Below are 8,543 nucleotides of genomic sequence, written 5' to 3' on the forward strand. Positions count from 1 at the left end.
CCGAGTTTCTGGGAGAACAAAGTTCAATTGCCGGTTTGGTTGCGTAAAAAAATAAAGCGAGCGAGGAAAGTTTCGTACAAAATATCTGCTCCGGCAACCGTTTTGCTCCACGTGGCGCTCTCCACGCGTGGAGGTCCTCATCGCTCGGTCGACTATGAGCAGCAACGAGAAGATGGGGAGGGAGGGAGGGTGGTGTGTGAGACCGAAAAGGTGAGCGAAGGATTCTTCAAAGAAGCGCACATTCGGCAGGGAGGGGGAGGGCATTTACAACCCCCTAGAAGGCGGAAGTCACGCAACACGTTCAGTGTAACATTGAGAAAAACACCTTACTCACTTCTGTAGTTTGTCAAATCGAAGCCAGACCGTGGAGCCCACCTCTTAACCACAGGGCCAAACCCATCCCTCTCCTGCCAAGTCTATTGTTGTTGCAAAATAAATAAGACTAGGTTTTACCCTTTCTGGCAATAAAACAGGTGTTAAGATATTCAAACACCAAATAGAAACCTTTTGCAAGAAATCAAGTCTGCATTAACCACACGTACCTGTGGTGAACATGCAAACACAACATGCTCAGATAATATAAATACATATTATCTTTGAAACGGATTGGTCTATACCGGAGACAGCCTTCTTTATGGCCTAGTCTCACCAGTGCCAGACCAGAGAAGGCCAAAAAGTGAACAGTAGAAAGCCAATGCGCGTATCAGAGCATTTATAGCTTAGTGCGAGCCAGCTATATCATGGGATACATGTTTTGCCAGTATCGGATACTGGCAAAAAAAGGTATCCCATTATCCATCGTTGTTGTCTACATCCATCCAGACTAAAGATCAATTTTAACACACACGCACACAACCAGACATTCGCCATCCTACAACCAAATCACAACGAATGCGCCAAATATCATTGGGTCTCGCAAGAATAAGGATTAATCTGGTGAGTACTTACATTTGATAATGCCTGTGCATAGCAGGTGTTGTACGTTTGAGCTGTGAGGTGGTCATTAAATTTTGACCAGCAATAGATTCTTAAATCTATCACTGTGCAGTTTAAGAGTTATCCCATCGTGAAAAAAGTGTTGGTTTTCTCTGGGAAAAGCGGTTTCCTCCCACAATGGAATTTGGCAAATGTCCGAATACAAGACCCTCCTGATACAAGTTACGACTCTGATAGGCTTCCTCGCTCCACGACATGCATTCTATAATTATACTTCGGCCAGATAAAAAGTGTATTCACATACTATCTAAAGCCACATACCAAGCAAGGACTGTTTGACTCACTCCCCAACCCTTAATACTTCCTGAAGAAAGCCAGGGAGTCAAAATGTCAACATCTTTCTTTCCTCCCAAGTGACAAGTGAAAGAAAACCAGTTATCATTTTTACATAACCAGTTATTTTAGTGCAGATTCCTTAAAACAAGCAACTTGATAACTTACGATTGATTAATCCACTGCTGGATCTCAGTAAAACAATTCATGGGGCCAAGCTGACATTGACCGGGACTTGAACTCATTACCTGTGCGTCATCATCCCACAGAATTCTGGCAAGCCGAGTGGTCCTGACTGTTAATAATGGGCTTTTTCAGCTTGTCGTAAACAAAAGGCTGGCATTTACTGGATTTAGGTCTCTCTCGTTAAACAGAAACCATCTCCCAACGGGGCTCTCGGGTGGAAATAAAAAACGGGTTTAATTTATTTAGGGGTCCTTGGGATGTGGTTTGCACGCAGCCGCCCCCCCGACCCCCGGAGTGATGCCGTCCACCAACGCCGCTTTCCTTTTGTAACAATAAATTCGCTTCTCCGCATGAATTTCCGCGCATGAAAAGCCAACATCGCGCAACCAGCACATGGCGCGTGCGGTGGTGGTGGTTGGGGAGCGGTAGTGTAGTGGTAAGCATGCTCCGCTATGGATCCGGTGACCCGAGTTCGATTCCCGCTCACAGCCAACACAAGCGAAGATTATCTGAACCGGTCCTGGGCCTCCCCTAGGTCGACTTGGCCTAAAATTGGTACCTGGTGCGGTGTGTAAAATCATCACCACTGCAGAGACAAAGGCGGCCGGGCGTGGTGCTGGCCACCCCACCCCCTTGTGTCGTGTCGGCCTTCATAGGTGCTTGCTAACAGCACTTGCCCCAAGTCTGTTCAGGCTATACGGGGGATCTTTGTCATTGTTTTTTGGTGGTGGTGGTGGTGGAGTGAGACATAGCAACAATTATCACCAGGAACACTGACACACAACATTAAGCATTAACAATTAAATATAACCACACACATGAATTATCAGATGACCGATTACACGCGCAATAGCTCACACTGAATAATAACCCACGCTCAGGATAATTTGTTTAATAATTGAGGAGCAATTTAGTCCTTTTCAAAAGGCAGTATACTACCGTAGTAAGTGCTGGGATGATGTGAAAGGAAAACCGGGATAGAGTGGTCAGTGATTTGCAGAGGATCAGTTAAGATTCTTGCTGCAGCTGCCGAGTAAATTTCTACGTAGCAATATCGAACCGTGCCACCTGATGAAAGGTGTATGCTAACGACCCTGGGGGTGATGTCATAGGTGTTCAAAATGTGCCTACGAATATCCTCGGAAACAGGCGGGAATAGATCGTGAATATCAATGGGGCTCTCACCTGTGATGGGAGAGGAGATGAGGGAGTGAGTTGAGAGATGGGAGAGTGAGAGACATGGGAGTGAGGGGAGAAGATGGGAGTGAATGGAGAGATGTGAGAGTGAGAGAGATAGGAGATGGGAGTGGAGAGATGTGAGAGAGATAGGAGGAGATGGGAGTGAGTGGAAAGACGGAAGAGATGGGAGAAGATTGGAGTGAGTGGAGAGATGTGAGAGTGAGAGATATAGGAGGAGATGGGAGTGAGTGGAAAGACGGGAGAGATGGGAGAAGATTGGAGTGAGTGGAGAGATGTGAGAGAGGTAGGAGATGGGAGTGAGTGGAGAGATGTGAGAGTGAGAGATATAGGAGGAGATGGGAGTGAGTGGAAAGACGGGAGAGATGGGAGAAGATTGGAGTGAGTGGAGAGATGTGAGAGAGATAGGAGATGGCAGTGGAGAGATGTGGCAGTGAGGTGAATGAGGGGAGAGAAGACGGGACAGCAGATGCAGCCCTCGTGTCAATCCACATCCTCCCCACGCCGTAATGTTTATTTGACCTTACTTCACCATACTGGTCAGTGCGGCGGGGAGTATATACATGGCAGCATTGTACAGAGCAATGAGAGGTAATGGGAGAGAGAACGGTGGCACAAAGAGCCACTAATTCCATGTTGCACACAAATAAATATCCGTCTTCATCCACTGCTGGATGAGCGCCCCCCAACGCCCGCTTGGTATAAAGTCAAGTCTGCCTGCCCAATCAGACACATTCCACATTGCCATGACCGGGTTCAGTCCATCTCGCAACATACCTGGTAGGTACATCCAAAGGACAACCACCGCTGCTGTGTACACGCAGTGCGTGTGCACATCGATCAGGGTTCGTATATTTCGAGGGGGCTAAACGGGCGCGGCACGGGCTAGAGAAGAGATGGAGTGATGTGGTACAGAAGGACGTGGAGCTGAGTGGACTTGCCGATGACTGGTACCAGCGGTGTCAAGATCGGCCTCTGTGGAGGAGGAGGCTCGTGAAGGACGCTACTGGGCAGTTGGAGGCAGTCGCCCTCCAACAACAACGGAGGGCGGAGGGGCGACGCTCACAACAACGAGCGGAGCGCCGGGTAAATAAAGCACAGCAAGATGGCACAGTAGGGGGGCACAGGTGGTGCATCAGCCACTCATCTCGGTCATCTCAGTCAGCCGACCTGTGACACCTGCTGGGTCTGCCCCGTGACCTCCTGCCAGCGAGCTTTCGACACTTCACGTGGCCTCAAGGTGCACGTGGCCTGGCACAAGCGTCGTGGTGACGTCACCGCCACTAAGGTTGTTGTATATTTCGCGACGCCTGTACATTGCACCACGTTAAAGTGCCGCTGCTACACGCACAAGTGCCATGCCGCACAACGGCATTTTAATAACATAATGTACAATCCCTTATCAATGCCCCCTGCCTTATTACGGACAGATTCAGACCTTAATGGTCACCCAGTGGCCCTTGTAAATATCAACGTTCATCCTACAAAATCCCATCACGAGGTAGAAACACAAATAGACCCAAAAAACCACCAATATTTAGCACGCATTGAATGTTTAGCACGCATTGAAAGGGCTGAAACGCCGTGTGGACTCAATGCCCCAGCACAAAAATACTGGGTGAACCGTATGGGTTGAAAAGTTTGATCATTATAACGTGTTAAACTTAACCTATTACTTCTAGATTTGAAGCTTTCGTGACTGCAAGGATTCATACTCTGAGGTTTTTTTTCGGTAAAGTCAGGTAGGTAAAAAAAAATACAATTTATAGAAATAATAATAGAAATAAAATAGTATTATTTCTATTTTTTTATAAATAATATAAATAAAATATTTTATTTTTACCTACGTGACTTTACCGAAAAAAAACTAAGAGTATTAACCTATTAAGACACACGCTGCTATAAGATGACGGGTGAGGTGGTGGGGAGGGGGGGTCACATCACGCCGTGAGGGCCCAGGTGAGGGCGGTAATTTGACCATACTTCACCACGCCGGTCATTAGTGCGTGCTTGTTGAAGGCTGTAAGAGCCCCCCATAGACCTCCAAGCAATCAATGTGTCGCTTTCACCGCTCTCTTGCAACAACTTTGCTTGTGTTTTCCCTTTTCACCGTGTACGCACAATGCGACACGCTAACGATGAACAATGCGTCGCCACGCTGAACGCGACGAACGCCAAAGCAGCACAACACGTAAGTAAGTAAAGTAGTAAGGGAACATCATCAGCCTTATAACAACAACAACACCCACAGCTCCACTACAGCAGATACAAACAAAACACACAAAAAATCCACGCACTCACCGACAGTCGTGAAGCTGGAACCTCGTCCTCACTCGCTCGGTGTTTGAACGAAGCGTCAAATAAATAAAAAAACCCTCCCCACGAAACTTTTCTCGTTCTTTAATGTTTAATCGCAAATGTTGCGTTTACAAGGAGACCCCCACCCCCCCATGCGAATCAAGTGCGCACGCGGCGCAGCGACACAGAAGTAAGCGCGCGACTGTGAAGCGGCGCCATGAGGTGGGGGTGGGGGGGTGCCGCTTTACTTTGTTCGCTCGGAGGGGCCTATGGGGAACATATCACTCCGCCAACAGCCCAACCCCCCACGACCCACGCGCCACGCCCACTCCCGGAATCGACCTATCACAAGGCAAGGGTTACGGCCCGGACGTCACTTCCGCCGGCGTATAAAGAGGCCACGCCCACAAAATCAATGTGCGTCTTCCCGCACGTGCGGGCACGTGTTTACTGGGACATTCTAGATTTGAAGCTTTCGTGACTGCAAGGATTCATATTCTTAGATTTTTTTCGGGGATCATGTTTGCAATAACCACAACACAAGCAGTCAAATGCAAACAAAAAGAAACAACTCTGATAATGATATGCAAGGTAATGACTTATCAGAGTTGTTTATTTTTGTTTGCATTTTGACTGCTTGTGTTGTGGTTATTGCAAACATGATCCCTTGTATAAAGGTGTCAGTTTTGTACCAGTTCAAAGGGTAAAAACCTATTGCTATATTCATCGTGTCGTCATAATATACAACAACATACATACACTCTACAATGTAACAGGACGCGCATGGTTAATCCGCCGCTGAATGAAGGTCGCCGAAGCCACCAACTTTAAACCATCCTACGATACAATTCACCCAGCGGGTGCACACGATCCGTCTGCTCAGATGAGTTCAATTCCTTGGCTGCCACTCCCATCATTGTGTATTATAACACCCCCCCTCCCCTTCTAGCAACGTGTCTAGTCGATGCCCACTTGCTTTTAACGTAACGCAACGATTCCATACCAGTGGTCTCTGCACATAACCATAGTTTGACAACTCATCGGTCACACCTTCCAGGAGACAGATCTGGGAAGGTAGGCGTTATCTTGACATTCTCTGTAACGAAGCTTAATTACTGTGGGTTATCTTCTTGGTTCTTTCGGTAAAGTCACGTAGAAGGAAAATAATAAAAATAAAACATAATAAAATAATTCTCACGACGTTTCAGCCACAACGCAAGCAGCCGTCTTCAGGTGGAGAACAAGTCTGTCGAGAAGGCAGAGTCTGAATATTATTATTATTTTATTATTTTCCTTCTACGTGACTTTACCGAAAGAACCAAGAAGATGAATCCCTGCAGTCACGAAATACTGTGGGTTACTTTCCCTGATTTAGAATCGTCATGAACCTCTAATCCACGTTCCCTTTGTGTGTCAAGTGTAATGCCCTGGCATGCATCTCCCCAACGCTTCGTTGCACTTTACAATTGTTCCGTTTTCGTTAACGACCATGCTTCAGTAGGTAGTCGGGTTTCTTTCAGCACATTGCAACACCACTTAGTAACAGTACATAACGTACCTAATATACAGACACTTCACACAGTAACAGGGGGCTTATTCTTGAGGGTGAGAAATGACTGACTCACTCTAGAACGTGGGGGCTTTTGTTCTTTCGTATGGCTGCTGATGTAGATGCAGAGCAACGACGATAATGTCACATTCAGGTGGTCAGGCCACCACCTGTCTCCGTGTAGCGTTGTGGGGATGCAATTGCATGACGCTATATCAAATATTATACTGGTAGAAACCTCCTGGTTACACCAGCCCACAGGGGATTATTGTGTCCGTCGTGCAGGGAGGGGCTGGGAGGGGCTGGTCACCCTGTGGTGCCCTTATAAAACTCAACGTTTAACCTACTCACGCCGGCTTGTGCCCGCCCTCAGTCGGGCATATTTGCGGAATACACCACGCCGCCGTTGACCCTGGCCATTGACCGAGCAACCCAACGTTCCTACCAGCTCCCTCCGCAGGAATGTGTTTATTTGTGGGGCATTGCACCGTGATGTTGGGTCTGTTCTGGAGGCCCTCATACAATACGGGTGTACGCACATGCGTGGCCTGTAGTTGTGCTGTATAATTAGGCAGACCCCCATTAAGGAAACCCAGCTTGCATTACGGATATATAGTTTTGGTCCTCCCCTTAAGTACCCTGTTGATCATTTTAAGCGCAGACATTGCGCAATTCTCCTTTTTGCTTGTACTGCGTTGACGTTTAAAGTGTCAATGAGAAGATATGCATTGTTCACGTCGTAGTGCACTTAACAGAAACGCAGCTGTTCTTGCATGCAAACATGTACATCAAGTGCGTTTGCCCATATACTGTACATACAAATCATAGACCCGCATAAGCTTATCCCTTATGCCCGACAACACACCCAACCCAACAACCCGATCAAACTCATCAATGCATTGCAACTGACTGCCTTGCTCACGCATTACTTCTCACTTTAAAAAACGATGCAACTCGTCCGAGCCATGCGTAATTGGCTCTGGCACAACTCCACATCTCCCTCTTCTGACGTGGTTAACCCCCGAGTCATAAGATTATATTTTCAACGAGAATACTGCATTGGGATATTTTTTTTGTAAATTACATGGTAAGGAGTGTTCTGGATGCCAGGAAGCCACAGTGCGCAAACATAAATCCCAAGCTTTCAGCTTTCCAAGGAAAATCCTGCATTCTAATGTCCGGCTAAGTCTTCACAAAAATGCGTGGGTGGAATACCTCGAGAAAATAAGCTAAAGATCGCTTAGTTCCCAAACCAACTTGGTGTACTGCCATTTATTGGCTGTCACAGCCCAGCGTTTTTTAAGTGGGTGACTTGATGAATCCTGATTCAATGTTACAAATGGATTAAAATGTTGAGATATTCATCACTGCTGCATGAAGACTTCCCCATGCCATGTCAATCATGGGAATTGTTTGACCATACTTTACCACTGGTCAGGTTCAGATCACTTACTAATGTAAGCCCCAACAGGGAAAACACTCAAGGCACCAGGTTCAGTGCAGTATGCGAACCACCGTTCCACTGCTGTGAATCAGGATTCATTCATGAGAATGTGATAAACAGTTGCACCTGTAGAGGCTGTATGATGCGAAGACTATACTCTTTGGTTCTTTCGGTATAGTCACGTAGGTATAAAATAAAATCACGTTTCGGGCGCAACACACCTGATGACGGACGCTTGTGTTGCACGTGAAACGTCGTGATTTTATGCCTACGTGACTTTACCGAAAGAACGCAATCACGAAAGCTTCAAATCATGCGAAGACTACTTGAAAACCTTGTTTTTTTAGATGTGTTCATACATTGTGTGCTTAAGAATCGAAATTTAGAGAGATGTATCAATCCACCCCTACCACCTCCTCATCTCCAAAGCGTGATGGGCTGACAGGGATGCATCACCATGCACAATTAATATAAAAACTAAACGACAGTATAAAACTGCAAAGGCTTCGTTCAATTACAACCCCAATCCTTTAAAGCCGCAACACATTTTTACGCGCATCGAGTAACAACAAAATTAAGCACAAGACGCACAGGCGGTGC

At 46.7% G+C, this 8,543-nt stretch overlaps 1 protein-coding gene across 5 annotated transcripts in view; it reads right to left on the reverse strand.

The window, feature by feature from the left end:
* The window catches only part of LOC144945877 (C-myc promoter-binding protein-like), an 85,264-nt gene extending 79,856 nt beyond the window's left edge, over positions 1 to 5,408 (reverse strand). For all 5 annotated transcript variants that reach the window (XM_078874486.1, XM_078874485.1, XM_078874487.1 and 2 more), the window contains exon 1: positions 4,954 to 5,408. The gene's annotated coding sequence lies outside the window, so the exon portion shown is untranslated. The remainder of the gene's footprint in view (positions 1 to 4,953) is intronic.
* Positions 5,409 to 8,543: the final 3,135 nt, after the last annotated feature.

The sequence above is a fragment of the Lampetra fluviatilis genome, chromosome 39, assembly GCF_964198595.1.
Source record: "Lampetra fluviatilis chromosome 39, kcLamFluv1.1, whole genome shotgun sequence".
Taxonomy (NCBI): Eukaryota; Metazoa; Chordata; class Hyperoartia; order Petromyzontiformes; family Petromyzontidae; genus Lampetra; species Lampetra fluviatilis.